General features: G+C 43.1%; 1 protein-coding gene and 1 pseudogene across 2 annotated transcripts in view; both read right to left on the bottom strand.

Annotated features, from left to right (window-relative positions):
• LOC308080987 (von Willebrand factor D and EGF domain-containing protein-like) overlaps window positions 1–27,280 on the bottom strand; it is a gene marked incomplete at both ends in the record, with an annotated part of 406,904 nt that overhangs the window by 40,333 nt on the left and 339,291 nt on the right.
• The window catches only part of LOC308080986 (von Willebrand factor D and EGF domain-containing protein-like), a 106,152-nt pseudogene that overhangs the window by 32,219 nt on the left and 46,653 nt on the right, over window positions 1–27,280 (bottom strand). The window contains exons 6-7 of the transcript in view: window positions 14,199–14,237; window positions 12,900–13,159 (exon numbers count right to left, since the gene is read on the bottom strand). The product of the transcript in view is annotated as a von Willebrand factor D and EGF domain-containing protein-like (transcript). The remainder of the gene's footprint in view (window positions 1–12,899; window positions 13,160–14,198; window positions 14,238–27,280) is intronic.

The raw sequence follows: 27,280 nt of genomic DNA, 5'->3' as shown, positions 1-27,280 counted from the left end.
TAATTGTTATTTTGATATGATGTAGCTGCTGCTTTACTCAGGTCACATGACATGTATTTTGTGTTTTTCCCCAGTGGAAGAGTGCATGAGAAGGTGGAAGACCCTGAAAGAGGGCTACAAGAAGCACCTGCAATTGGTGAAGGACTGCAGCACCAGTGGCTCGGCGAATGTGCCCATTAAGATCTGGGCATTTGCCACAGTCATGTCCTTCATGAAGGACCATATGGAGAAAAGGGACACGACTGGCAACATGGAGATGAGCGCTGCTACCCCCCAGGGTAATCTGCACCATAATCTTCATGTACATGCACTGAAACTGTTCTTGCACTAATGTCTAGGAACAGATACCAGCTGCTATGCTCATGCACCTTATTTGGAAATCTCATGTACATATATGTTTTGGATGGATATGCTATGAGTATATGTAGATACGTCGTTGTCTCTTCTATCTTTTTATTCCTTATTATTTTTCCTTCCCTTGCCCCCCCCCCCCCTCTCTCGCCTTTCTCTTTTCTTGAAACATTCAAAAATGGAGCTTGCACTAAAACGAATTTCACCCACTGTTTTACACCTGTAAACTTTGGATGTGACAATAAAGATGATTCTGTTTCTGATCCTACTAGGACCACAGCACAGCAGCACATACACCTCCCAGGGCACCAGCGGCGTCGTGCGGCCTCCAGGACCACTTAAAAAGGCTGGAGCCACCGTCTCCCGCAAGAGGACCCAGCCTGCAGCTACCCACCCCCACACCTTCCAACCACTTCCAGAACCCGATGTGTTCACCCTGAACCTAAGTTCCATAATGGACTTTCCAGCAGCTCAGGGCACCAGCAGCAGCCTACTTTCTAGGTTTGTTTTACTGTTACATCCTGTGTACAGGTACATAAGAGTAAAAGTTATTGTTGCAAATCTACAAGCTCACAACGCCTCGTGCTATTTTCAGCAAAGAGGTTTGGTGTAGAGGGGGAAAAAGAGCACAGAGTGAAAGGTTAAGATTACTAAGTATCAAGGTTTTAATTGGTTAAATGTCTATTGCTTTATAATGTACTTTTGTGACTGAATGGTTAGTGTTTCCTTCTGGCCTGATTTATTTTTGTTCTTTTCTGTACATGTAGATCTCCATCTCCCGAGGGCACTACAACCCTACCTCCTTCAGCTGCCCAGGACCCCGGCACCCTTTCGGAAGAGGACATCCCAGAAACCCAGGTAAGGGCTGGGAAACATGTCATTATTGCATTGATATTGCAGAGACTAGGTATTGTCTGGGATGTATTCACATGGATTAAAGTTCTCAGTCACTACGACTGATTGCAGTCATTTTGATTCCATAGAAGGCAGCATTGTCTTCTATGGAAGCATGTCGCACACAGGTCGCCAGAGGGAGCGTTAACAACAATTTGGTACCACCCACCCATAAATCAAACATGGGCAAATTCTCCTTCTACAGCACTGCCACCCAGGATTGGAATAGTCTAACTCCATCCCTCAAAAAATGCAGTTCGCTGGGCTCATTTAAAAGAGCCTTAAAAAATCACCTTTCAGGAGGCCAAAGGTGGAGGTAGTACCATTTTCCCGTTAGACAGCAGACCCCCCCCCCCCTGTTCTTGTACATATTTTTTTCCCCTCTTTTTTATTTTTTTTGTTGTACATAGTGTTATATATTGTTTTTGGCTGTTTATTTTGTAATGATATTTGAACTGTGGTGCCACTATATATGCCTATGAATTAAATACCAAGGCCCTCATTGGAAACAAGTCCGCAAGGACTTTTATGAACGGACCTGTTAGACAAAGTATTTTAAATGTAACTGTGCTGTTTTACATTTTTTGCCTAATAAAATATTCAATCAAAAAAAAATCGCGACATGTAGTGAGCTTGTAGATGAGCTATTTTCTGATGTTTGTTATTTTAAAATTAAAGTGTTTGAATTGATCACAAAGGAATCGAATACATGTTCAGAAGAATCTTCAATTAAACCCTAATAATCTCAGTTCATTTAGACACTTCAGCTCAGAAATAACCAGACCATTAATTATCCATTTACCATTTATTAACCATTACCATATTAACCATTTACCATATATGCAATGATATTGCATTCAAGTTTGGCGGTGTGACTCTGCTCTTGTGATATTAAAGATTCCCTGTGCAAACATGTCACAGATATTCAATAACACAACCCCCAGAGCAGAGCATAAATACAGTTTTACATAAACATTGAACCTTCAATGCCTAATTTGGAGCTATCTGGATTTCAGATGTCTGAGGATGAGGACGACATCCCAGTTCCCCGAAAGGTGCGTCGACATCAGGCCAACTCCCAGCACCAAAACATGACAGCCTTCCAGGAGAGCCTTGTGTCGGCAATGGCAGAGACCGCTGGGCCCTCTGTCCCTCACACTGTTCCGCAGGCTCTGGATGGGGAGGACTACTACTTTCTGGGCATTGCCCACACAGTGAAGACGCTGTCGGCCAGGGGGAAGGCTGTGGTGAAAATGAACATACTGAAGGCAGTGAACGACCAGTTGTTCAAGGAACTGGGAGAGCAAGGACTGTAGTGTGCTTTTTTTTTTGTAAAAAAAAAAAAACACTACAGCCCCCCTCCGAAACACACTACACCTAGCCTGGCATTGGCCAGACTGATAGCGTGGATTCACTCTCACGTTCCTCCCGGTATCAGTCTGGACTTCGGCCCATAGGGAGCGAGTATGAGAAATCAGAAAATGATTTGGATGCTTTTCACTGTTGTACGGACAGCAGTTGAAACGCATTGATGATTTCTCATACTTGCTCCCTTGCGCTGAAGTCCAGACTGATACCGGGGACGAACGTGAGAGTGAATCCACGTTATCAGTCTGGCCAATGCCAGGCTACACTAAACTTCCCCTCCCAGTACACACTACGCCTCCCCTTCCAGCTAATAGCGCTGCACCGAGTGCCGCGCTATGAGCTTGTAGATCTGCTATTCTGGGGGATTCCACAAATGTGTTCTAAATCCTAACAGTTTTTTGAAGGAAGTTATATAGCAATAATATATCAGTGGTTCTCAAACTTTTTCATGTCAAGGACCCCCAAAATGTATGTATTTGGCCATGGACCCGCATCTGAAAATAGTTTTGTTCCAGGGACCCCCAGAAGCAAAGATTTGAGTTAAAAATGTTGGCTTTAAAAAATAAATAAATATATACATAAATATATTCAACGATTTTCAAAAATAGCAGATCTACAAGCTCATAGCTCAAGCTCATAGCACGGCACTCTGTGCCGCGCTATGAGCTTGAGCTATGAGCTTGTAGATCTGCTATTTTTGGACATTCTCCTCTGACCTGTGGCAAGGCTTTTTTTGCACTATTGTTTGGTGAGCTTGTAGGTCGGCTATTTATTTTGTTTGTTTCCTTTTTTTTTTTACTTTTCAAAAGATTGCACTGGAGTAAAAGTACAATATGTAGTGGAGTAGAAGTATTGAAAATTGGAAGTACTCCAATAAAGTTAAAATACCTCATAATTGTTATACAGTACTTGAATGCAGCTGATATTGTTGTATTGTTATTAAACATGTTCTTGCATAACTGCATTGCACAGTGATTCCCTCTGCCAAACAATGTATTCAGTGTGCCAGGAATACTCAAAATATTACATTTATTTGAAAATGGCTGGTTCTTAAAAAGGCCCATGTGTGCTCGTGCATATTCTACATATTTAGGAAAGTTTGACATGTACTGGTGTAGAATTACCTGCTCTTTCATCTGATTACGAGTGGCCCTTTTATGTGCTTGTGCATACTTGTTACTTAATGGAATTTCTTTAGGAAAGGGGGGTTTTCATATGTTTAGTAGAATTATACTCTTTCATTGGAATATGGGGGTGGCTCTTAAAAGAGCCTTTGTGTTGGACTAGACCACGTCATACTGCCAAGGAACAGCACCCACTCCAGAGAAGAACGAGGTGAAGCATTCTCTCCTGAAGAGGGGCTCTCGTGCAGCGTTGTTGTTGCCCACTCTGCCAAGCCTACGAAGCCCCGGAGCCTCTCCGGGCAGGTCCACAGCTGGTGGTCGAGCAGCAGCAGGTCCACGGCTGGTGCGTCTCCTCATGAAGTTGTGCAGGATACACGTGGCCTTGACGCAGGCATCTGCATTGTCTGGGTGGAGGGGAATGACCCGATGGTACATCCTCCACTGGCTTACCAGGATGCCAAAGGCGTTCTCCACCACCAGTCTGGCACGGGACAGCCGGTAGTTGAAGACCCTCTGCTTCCTGGTGAGGTGAACCCCGGGGAATGGCCGCATGAGGTTGCGGCGAAGAGGGAAGGCCTCATCTGCCACAAAGACATGGGGTTGCCGGCCCAAGTCTTCTGCCCCAGGAAGTGGAGCGTCTTCAGGGAGGTAGAGGGTGCCATCCACCAGACGCTGACCAAAGGCAGAGTGTGCCAGGATCCCACCGTCGCTGGAACCTCCATAGCTGCCGACGTCGACCACCCGGAAGTTTTTATCAGCATCCACAACTGCCAAGAGGACCAAGGAGAAAGTCCCCTTGTAGTTGTGGAACTGTGAACCGGTTGCCGGGGGGGCCTGGATGACAACATGCTTCCCGTCTATGGCTCCGACACAGTTTGGGAAGTTCCAACGTCGCTGGTAGGTAGCAGCGATGGCACGCCAGTCATCTGTGGTGGGTACAGCCATGAAGTCACCAACCAGACACTCCCAGATGGCTTTGGCAACCTCTGGCACTATCCCAGACACAGTGGAGATGCCCACACGGTAACTGCCAGCTATGGTCCTGTAGCTGTCTCCAGTGGCCAAGAAGCTTGAAAACACAATTGAAAAAGATTTAGTTATTATTATTATTATCATTGTTATTATCATTATTATTATATAGAGCAAGAGGTCATCTTGTTTTGTTTTGTACTAAAATGAATGCACCACAAGTAAAAAGTTTTGCTTCCTCAATGTAGCAAATAGTTTTAACATTTTTTAGTATTTATTTTTTTACTGTAGGCCTAGTAGAAGTAAAATCATTGACAAATGGAAATACTCAAGTTAGGTAAAAGTACTCTAAATTGACCTGAACACAGTAGGCTACTTTAGCAACATGTAGATTGTTGATTTCCACCACAGAAGAATAATACAGAAAACGTAATAGCACTTCATTGGGTTCTAGAATACGCTATAAGCAAAATAAATAAATAACTATACTTATTTGCATGTTGCTAGAATAAAAGAGATCTCACCGAAGACAAATTGCGAGCCGTTCAGCTGGGGGTATCGCTCGGCGGTAGTTTGTGTCCATCCTCGCTATGCGTGGTCCCACTCTCGCCAACAGCTCCTCAAACTGGGCCACAGAAAGCCTGAAAGCTTCTTGGAAGCGGGTTCGATCCAGCATTTGCTCCCGAACCAGCGTGTGAAATTCACCCCGCTCAAAATGGGTCTGGAGGATGCTGTGGACCCACACAGTCCGCTCAGAGCGCTGGCGGGCCACGGCTCGTTCCCGCGTTTCCTCATCTTCCAGAGCGGCAAGAATGATCAAGAGCCTCCGTCGTCTGATCCGCTGCTGATGATCCATGTTGCCGCTATGACATGAGTCTTGAAAACCCCTTTATTTATACCATTTGTTGCCCGCGAAAAGTAAAAGTGAGGGAAAGTTTTGTGAGGGAATCATTTCAATTGGTTTGTTGCGTTCAGGCATCAATGAACCAATAAATAAATAAATCACATAGATCAGAATATAGGCCTATGCATATGATAGATATAGATAGATAGACAGATAGATAGATAGATAGATAGATAGATCGTTTATAATAATAACTGATAGGCCTAGCATACACACACACACATATATATATATATATATATATATATATATATATATATATATATATATATATATATATATATATATATATATATATATATATGAACATTACACATTGTGTGAGCTTGTAGATCTGCTATTTTCAAATGGCCGAAATGTAGGGTTGAAGTGGTTTTGTAATAATAATCAAAATCCACATAGTAACTAACTAGTAACTAAAGTTGTCAAATCAATATTTTCCTCTGGGATAGCAGAGTAGAAGTAAAATTATTGGAAATACTCCAGTAAAGTAACAATATCTCAAGTACTTAAGTACAGTACTTGAGTACATGTACTCAAGTTACGTGTGTGTGTGTGTGTGTGTGTGTGTGTGTGTGTGTGTGTGTGTGTGTGTGTGTGTGTGTGTGTGTGTGTGTGTGTGTGTGTGTGTGTCGCGAGTCTTAAAACCCCTTTATTTATACCATATGTTGCCCACGAAAAGTAGTATTTTTGTGAGGGAATCCTTTCAATTGGTTTGTTGCGTTCAGATATCGAATCGCTCATTGCAAAAGTTGAAAGATAGATGGATAGATCACATAGATTAGAATATAGGCCTATGCATATGATAGATAGATAGATAGATAGATAGATAGATACAGTAGATAGATCGTTTATTATAATATATATATATATATATATATATATATATATATATATATATATACACATACATACATACATACATACAGGGACGCCGGCTTTTGTGCGTGGCCATGGGGGCTGAACTTGACCACCACTCGCCCCTTCCCCCCCCCTCCACCCACTGCGTCGCGGGCTTGTACGCGCGTGAAGCGCGCGCGATTTTTTTGCTTAATTAATTCATTAAATGACCATACAACAACATTAACAACCCATCCTTCAGTGTGTCCCATCCTCAAATGTTTTACTTAAATAAAAGTACTTATTTTAGTAGTAGCCTAGTTATTTCTACTCCACTACATATAGACAAATATTGTACTTTTACTCCACTACAATTATTTGATAACTTTATTTACTATAGTTACTTTGTAGATTTTTATTATTATTACAAAACCACTTATACAGTATATATACTTTGGCAATTTGAAAATAGCAGATTTGCGACGCGTTGTGAGCTTGTAGATCTGCTATTTTCAAAGAATTTGTATACATTTTACATGTTTGAAAACTTGTGAAATGGGACCTTCTGCATAATGAGTACTTTTACTTTTGGTACTTTAAATACATTTTGATACCAATACTTTTCTACTTTTACTCAAGTACATTTTGAATACCTTACTTTTACTTGTAATAGAGTATTTTTACACCGCAGTATTGATACTTTTGTTTAAGTAAAACATTGTAGTACTTTTTCCACCACTGGTATTCAGTGCATGCAGTGAGGGACACAGCATAGCGACCCTTCATTTCAATAAGGGCAGACGGCAGAGCCAAAAATTGTAGAGTAGAAGTAAAAGTATTGAAATTTGGAAATACTCCAGTAAAGTATATGTACATAGTTACTTTAGCTCTGTCACTGCCCCCTAACCATTGAGCGCCGACCGTGGACTAAACACACGCCCACAAAAACAAAATATTGAAGTTTTTAATCTATCAGATGTACATCTATAGACAGACAACAAACTAAACAATATAATGGAGAACAGAAGTTTAAACACAGCTCCAGTCGCCCGCCCGGTGGTCGCGATGCGATCATGAGGAGATGCCGGGCCGTTTCCCCACTGGTGACTTGTAGATCTGCTATTTCAAGCTGGTGCAGGCAGCAGCTTCCCTGGTGCTTTTTCTACACAGCATTCGCAAATGTATATGAATGTTCTTAATTAGCAGCTGTGCATGTTAAAGTACTGAAGATTGTTAAACTTGGGCAATTTATATACTTTCATTAATTAATAAATAACCTTTATCACACAACACACACCGAGTGTGTGTGATGATCACTCTAGGTCTAGGAGCTCTGAATTGGCATGTACATGCTGTCCTTCGATCCCTCTCCTCGGGGCAAAGGAGAGGAGCACGGCGTGTGTGTGTGTGTGTGTGTGTGTGTGTGTGTGTGTGTGTGTGTGTGTGTGTGTGTGTGTGTGTGTGTGTGTGTGTGTGTGTGTGTGTGTGTGCGCGCGACACACACACACACACACACACACACACACACACACACACACACACACACACACACTCTCCCTTTTTCCTAAATAATCAGTGTATATATAATAATGTCGCTCCACTAATAGCGAAGCATCAAACTATGAAATAAACTATCTGTCTGTCTACGGGCTCCGGCCTTGGAGGGAGCGGTACTACCGCAGTCACCTCTGCCCGAGACGGCAGCAGCTGAGAGGCGAGACGAGAGGTGAACGTCCGCTAAAAAACAGGAAATACCGCGACATGATTTTTTCTTTAACTTGTTAATTTGTGTATATAAAATATAGATTCCCTGTCGAATATCCTAATTACACCAACATTATTCTTGTGAAGTAGGTAGTTTGTGCTTTTTTATTAAGATTTTTTAAGTTCGCTTTGGTCATTTCTAGCATGGGGAAACACCGAGTGGTGCTCCCCGTGACAGAGTGTCCTATGACGGGCTCATGGAGAGCAGCGTGGGGGGTAGCGAACAGACGGCCCGTTCAGTTATTTAGCAGCTTGTTTATAAACATTCTGTAGATTTGTTTTCCATAAATAGGTTATGTAGTAACTAAATATAGACTTATTTCTCATCTACAGCTGCTATTTTTCATTTTTGACTTCATAATGCGCATCTGCTTAAACAGCCTGTTTTTGCCTCGCCTCGAAAAAGCACACTTTGAGGAGACTTGAGTGACAGCTCCGTGGACACGCCCAGTTTGATCAAAAAACGCCAAGTCAAATGGATTTGAGGCGTATTTTTCATAAAGGCGTCCTTTGGTGTGAACGCAGCATTACAGTGGTTTGAGTCATATCTAGAAGGGAGACAACAGTGTGTCAGGGTCAATGGGGAGAAATCACGATTGCTTCCTAACAGCATGGGAGTGCCCCAAGGATCGGTACTTGGACCACTGTTGTTTACAATGTACATTAACGACCTTCCAAAAACCTGTCCAGGTGTTAGCTGCCAGATGTATGCAGATGATACTGTCATCTATGTGTCCGCTAAAACAGCCAGCCTGGCACAGCGCACCTGACACAGGAATTGCAGAACATTTCAAAGTGGCTTGAGTTGTCACAATTAACCTTAAATGTCAAGAAAACAGTCTCAATGTGCATCTCAATACGTAACAGGCCTGTTACAGATGCCTTTGAGGTACAAATCCAAAATGAAATTATTGCTGAAACGAGTGAAATAAAATATTTGGGAATTATTTTGGATAAACACTTAAAATTTGACAGACAGGTAAAGCATATATGCAAGAAGGTTAAACCGAACTTAAACTGTTTACGTCATATTAGAAGGGACTTATCATGTAAAACTGCACAGCTGTACATGCATGCTATGATTTTTTCACACTTGTCATACTGCATTACATCATGGTCACAATCTTCTCAAACTGTCTTAAAACCAATAACATCAATATACAAACAGGCTATAAAAGTCATGGATCAGAAACCGATGAGATGGCACCACTGTGGTATTTTAAGAAAACACAACCTTTTTACTTTTGAAAATTTTGTGGTTTTTTGTACTATCAAATTGGTTTTTAAATGCTTACATAATCATGTTTCACCTCTGTTTTCTGGACTGGTTAATAGGCGTCAGAGCTCTGGCAGAGCAACTACACGAGCATCAACACATGGTGACTGTACTGTGCCTATAAGCAAGAACACATTCGGGCAGTCTGCCTTCTCAGTAAAGGGGGTAAACCTTTGGAACTCTTTGCCTACGGTTCTAAAACTAGAGACGGATGGTAATGTGTTTAACAGAGGGCTCAAATTATGGTTGAAATCAAATCAACTGTGCTCACATGTATAGTTACTGATTGGTTATTTGAATGATTATGTCTTCTTTTGTTTAGTTAATGTAGTGGGTATGATATTGATTTTGATTGTGTTAATTATTAGTACATGTGAGTGTGTGTATATATGTGTATGCATACTAGGGTGTGTATATATGTGTATATATATACTTATATAATTATTTTTTTTGTACTTGATTGGGTTTTAGATTGGTGTTACTGTATTTTAGAAAAGCTTCCTGTGGACAGGTGTTGAAAATTAGCACTCGTGCTATATACACTGTAAGCAATGCATCTGGTTCCGTCCAATGTAATTTGTGATGTCCATATCAAATAAATAAACATAACATAACATAAGTGAACATTTGTAACTCAAATTTTTGCTTCTGGGGGTCCATGGAACAAAATATCTGAGATGGGGGTCTGCGGCCAAACACATATCATTTTGGGGGTCCTTGACATGAAAAGGTTTGAGAACCACTGCTATAAGTGATATTTTTGGTTATAAGTGTAAATACTGTACTGTTGTGATAGTAATCAATGTTATAGAGTGTTTGTTCAGTAACAGGGGCCTCCTGCTCTCTCCGGCTCTTTAGTGAACAGAAAATCGATTTTCACGTCAGGATACTCATTTCATGCAATCAGGAGAGAGAACTCATACAGGATACTTAACAAACTAGTGGAATTGGGAGACACATTTTGTGCAGACAAAATTGGTAATGGAACAGTATAAGATTGAAGGTGATCAATGGGTTCTCTCTTCTGATTGGGTGAAATTGGTATCCCGACCCGATCTGTTTATTAAAGCCTCAAAGTCCAGGAGGGATAAGTGCATAATGATAAACTCTCTCTCTCACACACACACACACACACACACACACACACACACACACACACACACACACACACACACACACACACACACACACACACACACACTATTTTCATCAAAGAGATTTGGTGTACAGGGAAAAAAAGGAGTAGACCTAGTATAGAGCCCTGGGGGACCCTGATCAACAAGGTGTATACAGTATATATATGGTTTAAGTGATTAAGCCCCATGTTATACTTTAAAGGTTTAATGACATTCACTTTTACACCACATTCAAAGTCTTTGTCCTGGTCCTTCAAAAGTGTACAAAAAGTTTTAAGTGAAAATTCCATTCCAGTGATCCATGGCAGGTGTTTTTCTCTCACATTTCTAAAGCCTTTTCAACTGCAATGAAAAAAGAAATCTTTGCCTGCGGGTGTCGCTGGTGAGGGATTTTGCCTGTCAATCATTGCCTCTGCTCCGCCCCCCCCCAAAGGAAAGGATAGGGGAGGGGAGGGGCGAGAAGGAGAGTGGGCGGGATTAATCGACTGTGACCTCACTGTCGAAGGGCCAAGCTCAGATTACTTTTCAGCCTAATTATTCAGAAAACCCCAGACCACAGAAAATCCACTGAATGTTCTAAGTTCAGTTTTTTTGGGTGTAATTGAGGTCATAAAACCCCAAATAAAACATTGAAAATAAAAAAAGTGAAAATGAATGTCATGATACCTTTAAAAAAAGGTTCAACGGTAGTGAAAATAGCCGATCTAAAAGCATCTCGACACGTCGTGAGCTAGTACTGTAGATCGTCTATTCTGCCACAGCATTATTAGACCCCGTCTTATTACTGTATAATTATTAAAGTTGTTATATAAAAAAATGTATTACAATCTACAAGCTCACCACCCATCACAGTGTGACGTATTGTGAGCTTGAAGATCAGCTATTTTCAATATTTTTGTTAACATTTAGAAAACTGGTAAAGGAAAATCAATATCATCGTTACAGTACAATAATCACAATCACATAATCAAAATATCGAGTAATGGAGGTATTTAGTCAGAATAAGGTACTTGATTTTGTGCAGCCCTATACCATACCATACCATAGCACAATTTAAATGACTAAGAATCCATTTAAATAGAAAGCATGTGGAGGGGAGAGAGTGAGGCTTGTCTAGGCTGGATCTGATTTCACAGCCCTCTCTCCTCTCTCTCTATCTGTACAGGCTGAACCGTGCCTTAGACAGGTCACCATGATCCATCGTTTAACCCCGTCCTCACCTGCACACGAGCGGGGTCAACCTCGTTCAGCATGCCTTCCCCTCACAGTGAGCCTGGCTCTCATTACTTCATATACTGTCCATTGGATCACATGTGGTTTGATTGAGTTGAAAACGTTTTTTGCAGCACAGACATGCAGCAGAAAATGCAATGGACCCTTTTTTAGCCTTCTGATTGGTCCCTGACTGACCAACCAGTCGGCTCCTTCCTCCTTGTCCCGCCTCCGTCTAGTTGTTTATGCTGAATTTGTTATTTTAAAACATTTATATATATACACCCTGTTTTTAGAAAGAAAACATTATTGTTCAATCACTATACTGCATCCGAGATGTTACTTTTCACTGAGACCAAGTTTAAAATAAGAATTGAATACATACAAACAATATCAATATGAGGCAAATGAAAAACAACATTTTTAAATGGAAAGTGGATGGAGAGAGAGGATTTTTATCCAACCAAGCAACAGCAACCAATGGGTGCGCAGAGGGGCGGGACTGGACAAAGGGTATTATCTTTTATGAAAGCTTGTAAGATTGGCTATTTTCACAATGTGTTGTACGGTGACATTTACAGGGCTTAAGTGGTTCGCTGTCTCTGTTTTCTTTTGCAAATCGAACCCTGAGCATTGCATTAGTAATAATACTAGCAAGAGGGGGTTCCAGGGGGTCCCCACGAGGCACAGTTGAACCTATTAAGACCTGAGACCCGATTCTACAAATGCCTTCTAAATCAGTAGTTCTCTTACTTTTTAAGTAATTCAAACATTTTTCAAAAATGTCACACACTTTCTAAAATAACAGATGTACAAGCTCGCAGCGCGACACAAAGTGACGCGCTGTGAGCTTGTAGATCTGCAATTTTTGAATAGCCAATGCAAAAATCTAAAAAGGTTTCCGGTTTTAATGGGTAAATAAATAAATAACCTATTTTCAAAAGATTTTGACAAATCCTGACAAATCTCTTATGGGGGTCCCTCCTGGCACAAAATAATTTCAAATGGGCGATCGATTCGTGTCAATGCACTGCACTATACTGTAACAGTAATATTGTTACCGTCTCTCCCAGTCTGAAGTGCACTCCGTCCATCTCCACCATGGAGAAGGTCTTCGTCGTGGACTCCTGCCTGACCTCAGCCTTCATGCTGTGTCCGATGTGTCTGGCCCACACCACCCGGTAGCCCACCACGGTGGCCTGGTGGTCCGGGCCGGACGAAGAGGGGGAGCTGACCCCGACGAAGGAGCACCTCAGGTGGACGCTGCTGCCGAGGAGCTCCGGGGTGATGACGGGTCTGCTGGGGAGAGCAGGGAGGCTCGCTGGATATAGGAACACAATGATGGTGATGAAGGACAAGGAGAAGGAGAAGAAGAAGAAGAAGGAGAATTTGAGTGTTTGTTCAGTAACAGGGGTCTCCCCGTCTCTCCAGCTCTTAAAGGGATAGTTCACCCCCAAAATGACTTTTTTTCCTATCGATTACACACCCCATAGAGACTTGAATTCATGGAGATTTTTTATTCCTAAACCAATAATTTGATGACCGGCGGCAGCTCCGATAAGAGACTCAAAGTGTCAACTTTGTGACTCCTACCGGAGACATCTTCCCGCCGGTCATCAAATTATTGGCTTAGGAATGCGAAAAAAACAAAAAAGGTCTCCATTGGGTGTGTAATTGATAGGGGAAAAAATGTTTTGGGGGGTGAACTATCCCTTTAAGTAAACAAAATGCATTTGAAAACATGTAACAATAAAAAAGTCTGACACTAATCTGGAAGTTGGAGGAGACTGCATGCAGTTCCAAGAGGATACAAATCCAACCGCAGAGGATACAAATCGTTGCTGTCGGGAAGAAACCTTGTACCTTGTAACCCCATTTGCAAACTGATGCCCTACTTCATCATACAAGAGTGTCGCACTAAAGTAGTGAAAATAACAGGTCTACAAGCACACAGCTTGTAGATCGGCTGTTTTCACTATTAGAAGACGTTTTTGAAATAAGAAGAAAGGAACGGTTTTGGACATACAAGGTTTCAACCCGACAGCAACGAAATATAATCAAATGGACCTGATACTGTATTTTGGCTAAGCAGTTCTCATTCCCATGTGAACACAAAGCACGTGCCCTCTTATCAGCCCTGTTTACTCTCTCTGCCAGGACACTCCATTCACACACGCTCATAACAAGGTGTACTTATAATGAACCATTTCAGAATACATGCAGGCATATAAGAACAAAACTGAAATAAAATGAATAGTGAATGAATAATACATGAAATAAAAGTTGTATTGGTGTTACACAGACCCCTGTGGAACCCTGATTAATGAAGTATAAAGGGTTTAAGTGGTTTATTCTTTCACCTTTGCATCGCCCATTGATCTCCACTTCACCCGGGGGGAACCGGTCAGTTTCGGGTCATTTTTTTTCAGTTTCGGATTCGCTGATGACCCGAAACTGACAAGGTCCGCTCAATGGAATTGTTACGTCCAACTCTGGGTACACAGTATCCAGAGTTGACATATTTTCCCGAAACTGAAATTTCAATTTCACGTACACCGTCTTCAACTTCAGGGACGTCCGGTCTCACCACTAGGGGCGGTCACGTATCAAATCCCGAAGTTGAAAATTCGGGTGCCCAAAGTTGAAGGTCGCCACCCCCAATTTGCATTGACTCCGCCCACTGCCCGAAGCCCCGCCCAGTACCCAAAGTTGAAGTTGAGGCTGAATTTCAACTCTAGGTCGAAATTACCCAAAGTTGAAGCCGAATTTCAACCTAAGTTCAAAATTGCCCCAAGTGGAAGTTGAAACTGAATTTCGACCTTAGGTCAAATTTGCTCAAAGTTGAAGCTCAAATGACCTGAAGTTGAAACTGTCCCCCTGGGGGGCCCTAAGGGCCCCGAAGCCCGAAAAAAGAACACAATGCTCTGTTGAGATGTGGGAACAATATATTGAAAGATTGGAGCGCAGAACTGTCGGGAAAAAAAATGTCTCTAATCACACCAAGATGCACAGATGCTCTTTCAGGCTCCAAGGCTAACACCATCCCCGCCCATCCCCGCCCAGTACCCAAAGTTGAAGTTGAGGCTGAATTTCAACTCTAGGTCGAAATTACCCAAAGTTGAAGCCGAATTTCAACCTAAGTTCAAAATTGCCCCAAGTGGAAGTTGAAACTGAATTTCGACCTTAGGTCAAATTTGCTCAAAGTTGAAGCTCAAATGACCTGAAGTTGAAACTGTCCCCCTGGGGGGCCCTAAGGGCCCCGAAGCCCGAAAAAAGAACACAATGCTCTGTTGAGATGTGGGAACAATATATTGAAAGATTGGAGCGCAGAACTGTCAGGAAAAAAAAATATTCTCCAATCAGACCAAGATTCACAGATGCTCTTTCAGGCTCCAAGTCAAACACCATCCCCCATTCTTGGGCTATTAGGATCAATCACTTATAGGTTACACATGTAACCCCAGTTCTAGATTTGGCTTCGGTTTCAGGTATCCCGGGGCTTACCGGCTTCATATTTGGGCAATGGGGGGAGTAGGAGGTGTTATCCGAGAACGTTTCAACTTCAGGCACCAGGACCGGATTTTGAGTATCACTTATAGGTTACACACGTAACCCCAGTTTTAGTACACTTGACAGTACCCAAAGTTGAAGTTGAGGCTGAATTTCAACTCTAGGTCGAAATTACCCAAAGTTGAAGCCGAATTTCAACCTAAGTTCAAAATTGCCCCAAGTGGAAGTTGAAACTGAATTTCGACCTTAGGTCAAATTTGCTCAAAGTTGAAGCTCAAATGACCTGAAGTTGAAACTGTCCCCCTGGGGGGCCCTAAGGGCCCCGAAGCCTGAAAAAAGAACACAATGCTCTGTTGAGATGTGGGAACAATATATTGAAAGATTGGAGCGCAGAACTGTCAGGAAAAAAAAATGTCTCCAATCAGACCAAGATTCACAGATGCTCTTTCAGGCTCCAAGTCAAACACCATCCCCCATTCTTGGGCTATTAGGATCAATCACTTATAGGTTACACATGTAACCCCAGTTCTAGATTTGGCTTCGGTTTCAGGTATCCCGGGGCTTACCGGCTTCATATTTGGGCAATGGGGGGAGTAGGAGGTGTTATCCGAGAACGTTTCAACTTCAGGCACCAGGACCGAATTTTGAGTATCACTTATAGGTTACACACGTAACCCCAGTTTTAGTACACTTGACAGTACCCAAAGTTGAAGTTGAGGCTGAATTTCAACTCTAGGTCGAAATTACCCAAAGTTGAAGCCGAATTTCAACCTAAGTTCAAAATTGCCCCAAGTGGAAGTTGAAACTGAATTTCGACCTTAGGTCAAATTTGCTCAAAGTTGAAGCTCAAATGACCTGAAGTTGAAACTGTCCCCCTGGGGGGCCCTAAGGGGCCCGAAGCCCGAAAAAAAGAACACAATGCTCTGTTGAGATGTGGGAACAATATATTGAAAGATTGGAGCGCAGAACTGTCAGGAAAAAAAAATGTCTCCAATCAGACCAAGATTCACAGATGCTCTTTCAGGCTCCAAGTCAAACACCATCCCCCATTCTTGGGCTATTAGGATCAATCACTTATAGGTTACACATGTAACCCCAGTTCTAGATTTGGCTTCGGTTTCAGGTATCCCGGGGCTTACCGGCTTCATATTTGTGCAATGGGGGGAGTAGGAGGTGTTATCCGAGAACGTTTCAACTTCAGGCACCAGGACCGGATTTTGAGTATCACTTATAGGTTACACACGTAACCCCAGTTTTAGTACACTTGACAGTACCCAAAGTTGAAGTTGAGGCTGAATTTCAACTCTAGGTCGAAATTACCCAAAGTTGAAGCCGAATTTCAACCTAAGTTCAAAATTGCCCCAAGTGGAAGTTGAAACTGAATTTCGACCTTAGGTCAAATTTGCTCAAAGTTGAAGCTCAAATGACCTGAAGTTGAAACTGTCCCCCTGGGGGGCCCTAAGGGCCCCGAAGCCCGAAAAAAGAACACAATGCTCTGTTGAGATGTGGGAACAATATATTGAAAGATTGGAGCGCAGAACTGTCGGGAAAAAAAATGTCTCTAATCACACCAAGATGCACAGATGCTCTTTCAGGCTCCAAGTCTAACACCATCCCCGCCCATCCCCGCCCAGTACCCAAAGTTGAAGTTGAGGCTGAATTTCAACTCTAGGTCGAAATTACCCAAAGTTGAAGCCGAATTTCAACCTAAGTTCAAAATTGCCCCAAGTGGAAGTTGAAACTGAATTTCGACCTTAGGTCAAATTTGCTCAAAGTTGAAGCTCAAATGACCTGAAGTTGAAACTGTCCCCCTGGGGGGCCCTAAGGGCCCCGAAGCCTGAAAAAAGAACACAATGCTCTGTTGAGATGTGGGAACAATATATTGAAAGATTGGAGCGCAGAACTGTCAGGAAAAAAAAATGTCTCCAATCAGACCAAGATTCACAGATGCTCTTTCAGGCTCCAAGTCTAACACCATCCCCGCCCATCCCCGCCCAGTACCCAAAGTTGAAGTTGAGGCTGAATTTCAACTCTAGGTCGAAATTACCCAAAGTTGAAGCGTTTCAACTTCAGGCACCAGGACCGGATTTTGAGTATCACTTATAGGTTACACACGTAACCCCAGTTTTAGTACACTTGACAGTACCCAAAGTTGAAGTTGAGGCTGAATTTCAACTCTAGGTCGAAATTACCCAAAGTTGAAGCCGAATTTCAACCTAAGTTCAAAATTGCCCCAAGTGGAAGTTGAAACTGAATTTCGACCTTAGGTCAAATTTGCTCAAAGTTGAAGCTCAAATGACCTGAAGTTGAAACTGTCCCCCTGGGGGGCCCTAAGGGCCCCGAAGCCCGAAAAAAGAACACAATGCTCTGTTGAGATGTGGGAACAATATATTGAAAGATTGGAGCGCAGAACTTTCGGGAAAAAAAATGTCTCTAATCACACCAAGATGCACAGATGCTCTTTCAGGCTCCAAGTCTAACACCATCCCCGCCCATCCCCGCCCAGTACCCAAAGTTGAAGTTGAGGCTGAATTTCAACTCTAGGTCGAAATTACCCAAAGTTGAAGCCGAATTTCAACCTAAGTTCAAAATTGCCCCAAGTGGATGTTGAAACTGAATTTCGACCTTAGGTCAAATTTGCTCAAAGTTGAAGCTCAAATGACCTGAAGTTGAAACTGTCCCCCTGGGGGGCCCTAAGGGCCCCGAAGCCCGAAAAAAGAACACAATGCTCTGTTGAGATGTGGGAACAATATATTGAAAGATTGGAGCGCAGAACTGTCGGGAAAAAAAATGTCTCTAATCACACCAAGATGCACAGATGCTCTTTCAGGCTCCAAGTCTAACACCATCCCCGCCCATCCCCGCCCAGTACCCAAAGTTGAAGTTGAGGCTGAATTTCAACTCTAGGTCGAAATTACCCAAAGTTGAAGCGTTTCAACTTCAGGCACCAGGACCGGATTTTGAGTATCACTTATAGGTTACACACGTAACCCCAGTTTTAGTACACTTGACAGTACCCAAAGTTGAAGTTGAGGCTGAATTTCAACTCTAGGTCGAAATTACCCAAAGTTGAAGCCGAATTTCAACCTAAGTTCAAAATTGCCCCAAGTGGAAGTTGAAACTGAATTTCGACCTTAGGTCAAATTTGCTCAAAGTTGAAGCTCAAATGACCTGAAGTTGGAACTGTCCCCCTGGGGGGCCCTAAGGGCCCCGAAGCCCGAAAAAAGAACACAATGCTCTGTTGAGATGTGGGAACAATATATTGAAAGATTGGAGCGCAGAACTGTCAGGAAAAAAAAATGTCTCCAATCAGACCAAGATTCACAGATGCTCTTTCAGGCTCCAAGTCTAACACCATCCCCGCCCATCCCCGCCCAGTACCCAAAGTTGAAGTTGAGGCTGAATTTCAACTCTAGGTCGAAATTACCCAAAGTTGAAGCGTTTCAACTTCAGGCACCAGGACCGGATTTTGAGTATCACTTATAGGTTACACACGTAACCCCAGTTTTAGTACACTTGACAGTACCCAAAGTTGAAGTTGAGGCTGAATTTCAACTCTAGGTCGAAATTACCCAAAGTTGAAGCCGAATTTCAACCTAAGTTCAAAATTGCCCCAAGTGGAAGTTGAAACTGAATTTCGACCTTAGGTCAAATTTGCTCAAAGTTGAAGCTCAAATGACCTGAAGTTGAAACTGTCCCCCTGGGGGGCCCTAAGGGCCCCGAAGCCCGAAAAAAGAACACAATGCTCTGTTGAGATGTGGGAACAATATATTGAAAGATTGGAGCGCAGAACTTTCGGGAAAAAAAATGTCTCTAATCACACCAAGATGCACAGATGCTCTTTCAGGCTCCAAGTCTAACACCATCCCCGCCCATCCCCGCCCAGTACCCAAAGTTGAAGTTGAGGCTGAATTTCAACTCTAGGTCGAAATTACCCAAAGTTGAAGCCGAATTTCAACCTAAGTTCAAAATTGCCCCAAGTGGATGTTGAAACTGAATTTCGACCTTAGGTCAAATTTGCTCAAAGTTGAAGCTCAAATGACCTGAAGTTGAAACTGTCCCCCTGGGGGGCCCTAAGGGCCCCGAAGCCCGAAAAAAGAACACAATGCTCTGTTGAGATGTGGGAACAATATATTGAAAGATTGGAGCGCAGAACTGTCGGGAAAAAAAATGTCTCTAATCACACCAAGATGCACAGATGCTCTTTCAGGCTCCAAGTCTAACACCATCCCCGCCCATCCCCGCCCAGTACCCAAAGTTGAAGTTGAGGCTGAATTTCAACTCTAGGTCGAAATTACCTAAAGTTGAAGCGTTTCAACTTCAGGCACCAGGACCGGATTTTGAGTATCACTTATAGGTTACACACGTAACCCCAGTTTTAGTACACTTGACAGTACCCAAAGTTGAAGTTGAGGCTGAATTTCAACTCTAGGTCGAAATTACCCAAAGTTGAAGCCGAATTTCAACCTAAGTTCAAAATTGCCCCAAGTGGAAGTTGAAACTGAATTTCGACCTTAGGTCAAATTTGCTCAAAGTTGAAGCTCAAATGACCTGAAGTTGAAACTGTCCCCCTGGGGGGCCCTAAGGGCCCCGAAGCCCGAAAAAAGAACACAATGCTCTGTTGAGATGTGGGAACAATATATTGAAAGATTGGAGCGCAGAACTGTCAGGAAAAAAAAATGTCTCCAATCAGACCAAGATTCACAGATGCTCTTTCAGGCTCCAAGTCTAACACCATCCCCGCCCATCCCCGCCCAGTACCCAAAGTTGAAGTTGAGGCTGAATTTCAACTCTAGGTCGAAATTACCCAAAGTTGAAGCGTTTCAACTTCAGGCACCAGGACCGGATTTTGAGTATCACTTATAGGTTACACACGTAACCCCAGTTTTAGTACACTTGACAGTACCCAAAGTTGAAGTTGAGGCTGAATTTCAACTCTAGGTCGAAATTACCCAAAGTTGAAGCCGAATTTCAACCTAAGTTCAAAATTGCCCCAAGTGGAAGTTGAAACTGAATTTCGACCTTAGGTCAAATTTGCTCAAAGTTGAAGCTCAAATGACCTGAAGTTGAAACTGTCCCCCTGGGGGGCCCTAAGGGCCCCGAAGCCCGAAAAAAGAACACAATGCTCTGTTGAGATGTGGGAACAATATATTGAAAGATTGGAGCGCAGAACTGTCGGGAAAAAAAATGTCTCTAATCACACCAAGATGCACAGATGCTCTTTCAGGCTCCAAGTCTAACACCATCCCCGCCCATCCCCGCCCAGTACCCAAAGTTGAAGTTGAGGCTGAATTTCAACTCTAGGTCGAAATTACCCAAAGTTGAAGCGTTTCAACTTCAGGCACCAGGACCGGATTTTGAGTATCACTTATAGGTTACACACGTAACCCCAGTTTTAGTACACTTGACAGTACCCAAAGTTGAAGTTGAGGCTGAATTTCAACTCTAGGTCGAAATTACCCAAAGTTGAAGCCGAATTTCAACCTAAGTTCAAAATTGCCCCAAGTGGAAGTTGAAACTGAATTTCGACCTTAGGTCAAATTTGCTCAAAGTTGAAGCTCAAATGACCTGAAGTTGAAACTGTCCCCCTGGGGGGCCCTAAGGGCCCCGAAGCCCGAAAAAAGAACACAATGCTCTGTTGAGATGTGGGAACAATATATTGAAAGATTGGAGCGCAGAACTGTCAGGAAAAAAAAATGTCTCCAATCAGACCAAGATTCACAGATGCTCTTTCAGGCTCCAAGTCTAACACCATCCCCGCCCATCCCCGCCCAGTACCCAAAGTTGAAGTTGAGGCTGAATTTCAACTCTAGGTCGAAATTACCCAAAGTTGAAGCGTTTCAACTTCAGGCACCAGGACCGTATTTGAGTATCACTTATAGGTTACACACGTAACCCCAGTTTTAGTACACTTGACAGTACCCAAAGTTGAAGTTGAGGCTGAATTTCAACTCTAGGTCGAAATTACCCAAAGTTGAAGCCGAATTTCAACCTAAGTTCAAAATTGCCCCAAGTGGAAGTTGAAACTGAATTTCGACCTTAGGTCAAATTTGCTCAAAGTTGAAGCTCAAATGACCTGAAGTTGAAACTGTCCCCCTGGGGGGCCCTAAGGGCCCCGAAGCCCGAAAAAAGAACACAATGCTCTGTTGAGATGTGGGAACAATATATTGAAAGATTGGAGCGCAGAACTGTCGGGAAAAAAAATGTCTCTAATCACACCAAGATGCACAGATGCTCTTTCAGGCTCCAAGTCTAACACCATCCCCGCCCATCCCCGCCCAGTACCCAAAGTTGAAGTTGAGGCTGAATTTCAACTCTAGGTCGAAATTACCCAAAGTTGAAGCGTTTCAACTTCAGGCACCAGGACCGGATTTTGAGTATCACTTATAGGTTACACACGTAACCCCAGTTTTAGTACACTTGACAGTACCCAAAGTTGAAGTTGAGGCTGAATTTCAACTCTAGGTCGAAATTACCCAAAGTTGAAGCCGAATTTCAACCTAAGTTCAAAATTGCCCCAAGTGGAAGTTGAAACTGAATTTCGACCTTAGGTCAAATTTGCTCAAAGTTGAAGCTCAAATGACCTGAAGTTGAAACTGTCCCCCTGGGGGGCCCTAAGGGCCCCGAAGCCCGAAAAAAGAACACAATGCTCTGTTGAGATGTGGGAACAATATATTGAAAGATTGGAGCGCAGAACTGTCAGGAAAAAAAAATGTCTCCAATCAGACCAAGATTCACAGATGCTCTTTCAGGCTCCAAGTCTAACACCATCCCCGCCCATCCCCGCCCAGTACCCAAAGTTGAAGTTGAGGCTGAATTTCAACTCTAGGTCGAAATTACCCAAAGTTGAAGCGTTTCAACTTCAGGCACCAGGACCGTATTTGAGTATCACTTATAGGTTACACACGTAACCCCAGTTTTAGTACACTTGACAGTACCCAAAGTTGAAGTTGAGGCTGAATTTCAACTCTAGGTCGAAATTACCCAAAGTTGAAGCCGAATTTCAACCTAAGTTCAAAATTGCCCCAAGTGGAAGTTGAAACTGAATTTCGACCTTAGGTCAAATTTGCTCAAAGTTGAAGCTCAAATGACCTGAAGTTGAAACTGTCCCCCTGGGGGGCCCTAAGGGCCCCGAAGCCCGAAAAAAGAACACAATGCTCTGTTGAGATGTGGGAACAATATATTGAAAGATTGGAGCGCAGAACTGTCGGGAAAAAAAATGTCTCTAATCACACCAAGATGCACAGATGCTCTTTCAGGCTCCAAGTCTAACACCATCCCCGCCCATCCCCGCCCAGTACCCAAAGTTGAAGTTGAGGCTGAATTTCAACTCTAGGTCGAAATTACCCAAAGTTGAAGCCAAATTTCAACCTAAGTTCAAAATTGCCCCAAGTGGAAGTTGAAACTGAATTTCGACCTTAGGTCAAATTTGCTCAAAGTTGAAGCTCAAATGACCTGAAGTTGAAACTGTCCCCCTGGGGGGCCCTAAGGGCCCCGAAGCCTGAAAAAAGAACACAATGCTCTGTTGAGATGTGGGAACAATATATTGAAAGATTGGAGCGCAGAACTGTCAGGAAAAAAAAATTTCTCCAATCAGACCAAGATTCACAGATGCTCTTTCAGGCTCCAAGTCTAACACCATCCCCGCCCATCCCCGCCCAGTACCCAAAGTTGAAGTTGAGGCTGAATTTCAACTCTAGGTCGAAATTACCCAAAGTTGAAGCGTTTCAACTTCAGGCACCAGGACCGGATTTTGAGTATCACTTATAGGTTACACACGTAACCCCAGTTTTAGTACACTTGACAGTACCCAAAGTTGAAGTTGAGGCTGAATTTCAACTCTAGGTCGAAATTACCCAAAGTTGAAGCCGAATTTCAACCTAAGTTCAAAATTGCCCCAAGTGGAAGTTGAAACTGAATTTCGACCTTAGGTCAAATTTGCTCAAAGTTGAAGCTCAAATGACCTGAAGTTGAAACTGTCCCCCTGGGGGGCCCTAAGGGCCCCGAAGCCCGAAAAAAGAACACAATGCTCTGTTGAGATGTGGGAACAATATATTGAAAGATTGGAGCGCAGAACTTTCGGGAAAAAAAATGTCTCTAATCACACCAAGATGCACAGATGCTCTTTCAGGCTCCAAGTCTAACACCATCCCCGCCCATCCCCGCCCAGTACCCAAAGTTGAAGTTGAGGCTGAATTTCAACTCTAGGTCGAAATTACCCAAAGTTGAAGCGTTTCAACTTCAGGCACCAGGACCGGATTTTGAGTATCACTTATAGGTTACACACGTAACCCCAGTTTTAGTACACTTGACAGTACCCAAAGTTGAAGTTGAGGCTGAATTTCAACTCTAGGTCGAAATTACCCAAAGTTGAAGCCGAATTTCAACCTAAGTTCAAAATTGCCCCAAGTGGAAGTTGAAACTGAATTTCGACCTTAGGTCAAATTTGCTCAAAGTTGAAGCTCAAATGACCTGAAGTTGAAACTGTCCCCCTGGGGGGCCCTAAGGGCCCGGAAGCCCGAAAAAAGAACACAATGCTCTGTTGAGATGTGGGAACAATATATTGAAAGATTGGAGCGCAGAACTGTCGGGAAAAAAAATGTCTCTAATCACACCAAGATGCACAGATGCTCTTTCAGGCTCCAAGTCTAACACCATCCCCGCCCATCCCCGCCCAGTACCCAAAGTTGAAGTTGAGGCTGAATTTCAACTCTAGGTCGAAATTACCCAAAGTTGAAGCCGAATTTCAACCTAAGTTCAAAATTGCCCCAAGTGGATGTTGAAACTGAATTTCGACCTTAGGTCAAATTTGCTCAAAGTTGAAGCTCAAATGACCTGAAGTTGAAACTGTCCCCCTGGGGGCCCTAAGGGCCCCGAAGCCCGAAAAAAGAACACAATGCTCTGTTGAGATGTGGGAACAATATATTGAAAGATTGGAGCGCAGAACTGTCGAAAAAAAAATGTCTCTAATCACACCAAGATGCACAGATGCTCTTTCAGGCTCCAAGTCTAACACCATCCCCGCCCATCCCCGCCCAGTACCCAAAGTTGAAGTTGAGGCTGAATTTCAACTCTAGGTCGAAATTACCCAAAGTTGAAGCGTTTCAACTTCAGGCACCAGGACCGGATTTTGAGTATCACTTATAGGTTACACACGTAACCCCAGTTTTAGTACACTTGACAGTACCCAAAGTTGAAGTTGAGGCTGAATTTCAACTCTAGGTCGAAATTACCCAAAGTTGAAGCCGAATTTCAACCTAAGTTCAAAATTGCCCCAAGTGGAAGTTGAAACTGAATTTCGACCTTAGGTCAAATTTGCTCAAAGTTGAAGCTCAAATGACCTGAAGTTGAAACTGTCCCCCTGGGGGGCCCTAAGGGCCCCGAAGCCCGAAAAAAGAACACAATGCTCTGTTGAGATGTGGGAACAATATATTGAAAGATTGGAGCGCAGAACTGTCAGGAAAAAAAAATGTCTCCAATCAGACCAAGATTCACAGATGCTCTTTCAGGCTCCAAGTCTAACACCATCCCCGCCCATCCCCGCCCAGTACCCAAAGTTGAAGTTGAGGCTGAATTTCAACTCTAGGTCGAAATTACCCAAAGTTGAAGCGTTTCAACTTCAGGCACCAGGACCGGATTTTGAGTATCACTTATAGGTTACACACGTAACCCCAGTTTTAGTACACTTGACAGTACCCAAAGTTGAAGTTGAGGCTGAATTTCAACTCTAGGTCGAAATTACCCAAAGTTGAAGCCGAATTTCAACCTAAGTTCAAAATTGCCCCAAGTGGAAGTTGAAACTGAATTTCGACCTTAGGTCAAATTTGCTCAAAGTTGAAGCTCAAATGACCTGAAGTTGAAACTGTCCCCCTGGGGGGCCCTAAGGGCCCCGAAGCCCGAAAAAAGAACACAATGCTCTGTTGAGATGTGGGAACAATATATTGAAAGATTGGAGCGCAGAACTTTCGGGAAAAAAAATGTCTCTAATCACACCAAGATGCACAGATGCTCTTTCAGGCTCCAAGTCTAACACCATCCCCGCCCAGTACCCAAAGTTGAAGTTGAGGCTGAATTTCAACTCTAGGTCGAAATTACCCAAAGTTGAAGCCGAATTTCAACCTAAGTTCAAAATTGCCCCAAGTGGATGTTGAAACTGAATTTCGACCTTAGGTCAAATTTGCTCAAAGTTGAAGCTCAAATGACCTGAAGTTGAAACTGTCCCCCTGGGGGGCCCTAAGGGCCCCGAAGCCCGAAAAAAGAACACAATGCTCTGTTGAGATGTGGGAACAATATATTGAAAGATTGGAGCGCAGAACTGTCGGGAAAAAAAATGTCTCTAATCACACCAAGATGCACAGATGCTCTTTCAGGCTCCAAGTCTAACACCATCCCCGCCCATCCCCGCCCAGTACCCAAAGTTGAAGTTGAGGCTGAATTTCAACTCTAGGTCGAAATTACCCAAAGTTGAAGCGTTTCAACTTCAGGCACCAGGACCGGATTTTGAGTATCACTTATAGGTTACACACGTAACCCCAGTTTTAGTACACTTGACAGTACCCAAAGTTGAAGTTGAGGCTGAATTTCAACTCTAGGTCGAAATTACCCAAAGTTGAAGCCGAATTTCAACCTAAGTTCAAAATTGCCCCAAGTGGAAGTTGAAACTGAATTTCGACCTTAGGTCAAATTTGCTCAAAGTTGAAGCTCAAATGACCTGAAGTTGAAACTGTCCCCCTGGGGGGCCCTAAGGGCCCCGAAGCCCGAAAAAAGAACACAATGCTCTGTTGAGATGTGGGAACAATATATTGAAAGATTGGAGCGCAGAACTGTCAGGAAAAAAAAATGTCTCCAATCAGACCAAGATTCACAGATGCTCTTTCAGGCTCCAAGTCTAACACCATCCCCGCCCATCCCCGCCCAGTACCCAAAGTTGAAGTTGAGGCTGAATTTCAACTCTAGGTCGAAATTACCCAAAGTTGAAGCGTTTCAACTTCAGGCACCAGGACCGGATTTTGAGTATCACTTATAGGTTACACACGTAACCCCAGTTTTAGTACACTTGACAGTACCCAAAGTTGAAGTTGAGGCTGAATTTCAACTCTAGGTCGAAATTACCCAAAGTTGAAGCCGAATTTCAACCTAAGTTCAAAATTGCCCCAAGTGGAAGTTGAAACTGAATTTCGACCTTAGGTCAAATTTGCTCAAAGTTGAAGCTCAAATGACCTGAAGTTGAAACTGTCCCCCTGGGGGGCCCTAAGGGCCCCGAAGCCCGAAAAAAGAACACAATGCTCTGTTGAGATGTGGGAACAATATATTGAAAGATTGGAGCGCAGAACTGTCAGGAAAAAAAAATGTCTCCAATCAGACCAAGATTCACAGATGCTCTTTCAGGCTCCAAGTCTAACACCATCCCCGCCCATCCCCGCCCAGTACCCAAAGTTGAAGTTGAGGCTGAATTTCAACTCTAGGTCGAAATTACCCAAAGTTGAAGCGTTTCAACTTCAGGCACCAGGACCGGATTTTGAGTATCACTTATAGGTTACACACGTAACCCCAGTTTTAGTACACTTGACAGTACCCAAAGTTGAAGTTGAGGCTGAATTTCAACTCTAGGTCGAAATTACCCAAAGTTGAAGCCGAATTTCAACCTAAGTTCAAAATTGCCCCAAGTGGAAGTTGAAACTGAATTTCGACCTTAGGTCAAATTTGCTCAAAGTTGAAGCTCAAATGACCTGAAGTTGAAACTGTCCCCCTGGGGGGCCCTAAGGGCCCCGAAGCCCGAAAAAAGAACACAATGCTCTGTTGAGATGTGGGAACAATATATTGAAAGATTGGAGCGCAGAACTTTCGGGGAAAAAAATGTCTCTAATCACACCAAGATGCACAGATGCTCTTTCAGGCTCCAAGTCTAACACCATCCCCGCCCATCCCCGCC

Source organism: Gymnoscopelus braueri (genome assembly GCF_963280865.1).
Source record: "Gymnoscopelus braueri genome assembly, contig: SUPER_24_unloc_2, whole genome shotgun sequence".
In the NCBI taxonomy this organism is placed as follows: Eukaryota; Metazoa; Chordata; class Actinopteri; order Myctophiformes; family Myctophidae; genus Gymnoscopelus; species Gymnoscopelus braueri.
The sequence above is the reverse complement of the archived record's forward strand: the minus strand, read 5'-3'. Positions and strand labels throughout refer to the sequence as shown.